Source organism: Penaeus japonicus, unplaced genomic scaffold (assembly GCF_977035675.1).
Source record: "Penaeus japonicus unplaced genomic scaffold, GWHDUDI00000001_assembly GWHDUDI00000027, whole genome shotgun sequence".
NCBI classification, from domain to species: domain Eukaryota; kingdom Metazoa; phylum Arthropoda; class Malacostraca; order Decapoda; family Penaeidae; genus Penaeus; species Penaeus japonicus.
The window spans coordinates 35,232,191-35,234,690 of record NW_028234429.1 but is presented as its reverse complement, the minus strand read 5'-3'; positions in this window follow the sequence as shown (position 1 = coordinate 35,234,690).

Sequence of the window (2,500 nt, the reverse complement as noted above, 5' to 3'; positions counted from 1 at the left end):
GTCTCCAAAACGAGGATTGAAAACAGGAAGAAAACCATAAAGTATGACTTCGCATTCTGTATAGCTATCATTTTCCTGAGTCATTCTTAGTAGGAAGCGCACATTTGGACGTATGACCGATAACTAGTCAGTGACTCGTCACGCGAACCGGTTGTATAAAATGCTTCAATTTGCATGAGCTGAACTTCTTTGTAACCTTCTCTGAGTGTTACTTCAAGGTCTAAGATGGTCGGCATTTTGGAATTGAAGTATAATATGAATAGAAGAGTTTGTAAAGACAGAGAGGGAGGGAGGGAGGGAGAGAGAGAGAGAGAGAGAGAGAGAGAGAGAGAGAGAGAGAGAGAGAGAGAGAGAGAGAGAGAGAGAGAGAGAGAGAGAAATAGAGATTGTGATGAACAATTCTTATAGGTGGACAGAGTTTATATAAAGTTCATGTTAAATCGTTAGCGGGGTCCTTTTCCTTTTTTAATTCATCAATATTTTTATGCAAGGATACTAGTCTTTAGATTTATAATAATACAGATAAATAAGTAAAGAATAACACATAATGAAATAACTTTTGTTAAGCATTTTCTGTTACTTTTTATTAATAGCTAAGTGGTACGAATAGTGTTGAACAAACTGTAAAAATAAAGAAAGAGTTATCATCAATAAGTATTTACAGTGTAATGTCTAAGTATAGCTCACTTCTCGCTAAAGACCATGCCTAAGATCAGGGTCCTAGTGTAAGAATGGCCGCGTGCTGATATCAATACCTAGTCCCGAGTTTGGGCTGGCTTCGCATGTTTTGCTCAATTCCTCTTTTGTGAAAGCTGCGTCATGCTATTAGGCTCCAACATACAGGTTTGAGTCAGAGCACGTAGGTAATTTCTTCCAGTCTGATATCCAATGCTGGAATTGAGTTTTTTTTCTTTTCTTTTCTTTATTATGCATTGCCTCCATTTTGAATTCTTCTCTGAGAGTTACGCTTCGTGAACTTTAAACAATCCTCTTTTGTGTCCTCCATAGGAATACCATCCGTTATATACTCTTATTTGGCTATCCTCCGTAGGAATACCATTCTGTGTCTAAAGGCAATACACAACTCTTTCTTAAGGTTAACAACACAATACGCGAGCTGCACACCAGCTAGCGTATTTTCAAGATCCCTCGCTTTGACATTGTTCCAGGAGTGTTATTTATTCCAGAAATTATCATAACTGATAGCGTCTTCTCTCTTCGAATAAGAATGACCAGTTGTCACTACGATATGAATATTTCTGTCAGTTTTAACAGGCTCACGTATTTATTCTGCCTCTGGCCTTTCATTCTGTGCTACTTCTAAAATGTTTTCCTGTTTTATCAACTTTTATATCTGCACCTCTTTATTTTTATGTTCACTTTTTCTATTTCCACTTTCGCTCTCCTTTCACCCTTCCTGACAAAGCAAATTTACCTTACCTACTTAGATCTGTTATGACTGATCCTTTATTCGAAGTCTTCCTTCACACCAGGGCCATAATTGTTCATTTCTCTCCTTATCTATATTCTAAGATATCACCGTTGTTATCAGTTTATCGTACTGTCTCAAAAGAAAAACGATTCATATCTGAAAGACTGTTAATATACAAATGGATTTATGATACCCAACGTTTTATTTCAGTCATTTCATGCACTGTAAACCAATATTAGTTTCTTTTTTATAGGAATTTCCATTCTCCGCTTGAAGTCTCTCTTTCTTTCTCGTCTTTTTTTCTTCTAAAATTACGAAATTATGACTTCTCTTTCTCTTATTCCTTTCCTTTTGCCTTTCCTTTCATATTCATCTGCTGGTTCAATATATTATATTATCAGGAAAATGGAACCAGTACGGCTGTTACTTACAACAATGCCACATATAATCATACAGTCGTCAGCACAGCCTGTTATTGTGAATATTGTCTTTACATGACAATGATCCATGACTTCATACCCATAATTTGTTCTTGATGCTACAGTATATCACTTTTTTTTGCAAATCATTTGTAACCTACTCTAAATATGCATTTCATAACTTGTCTTATAATTCGAAGCATATACTTTGAAAATATGAAAACATGAATAATTTCTATACTTGAAGAGTATGGTTAAGTGAAGTTGATATGTCCCTCTATGAAAGAAAATAATCAAAAGTTATAAATAAGCAAATGGATAAATAGAGCATGGATACATAAGATAGCTTACCATCCAATCTATATGTTCACTTTCTCCCAAATATACAGTTTCCCATCAAAATGCCATGTAATGCGGAAACACTTACACCGATCTTCTTTGAACGATGGTATATAAAATCGAGAGTGTCTTAGAGAGACAGCTTCTTTAACCATGAAACTCCAGGTGAGTTGCGTCTCCTAGTTTGTGCGTTATATTTGTTTTGAAAGAGATACGCAGTTTCTCTCTCTCTCTCTCTCTCTCTCTCTCTCTCTCTCTCTCTCTCTTCTTTTATATATTATTATATATATCTTCTCTCTCTCTTCTGATA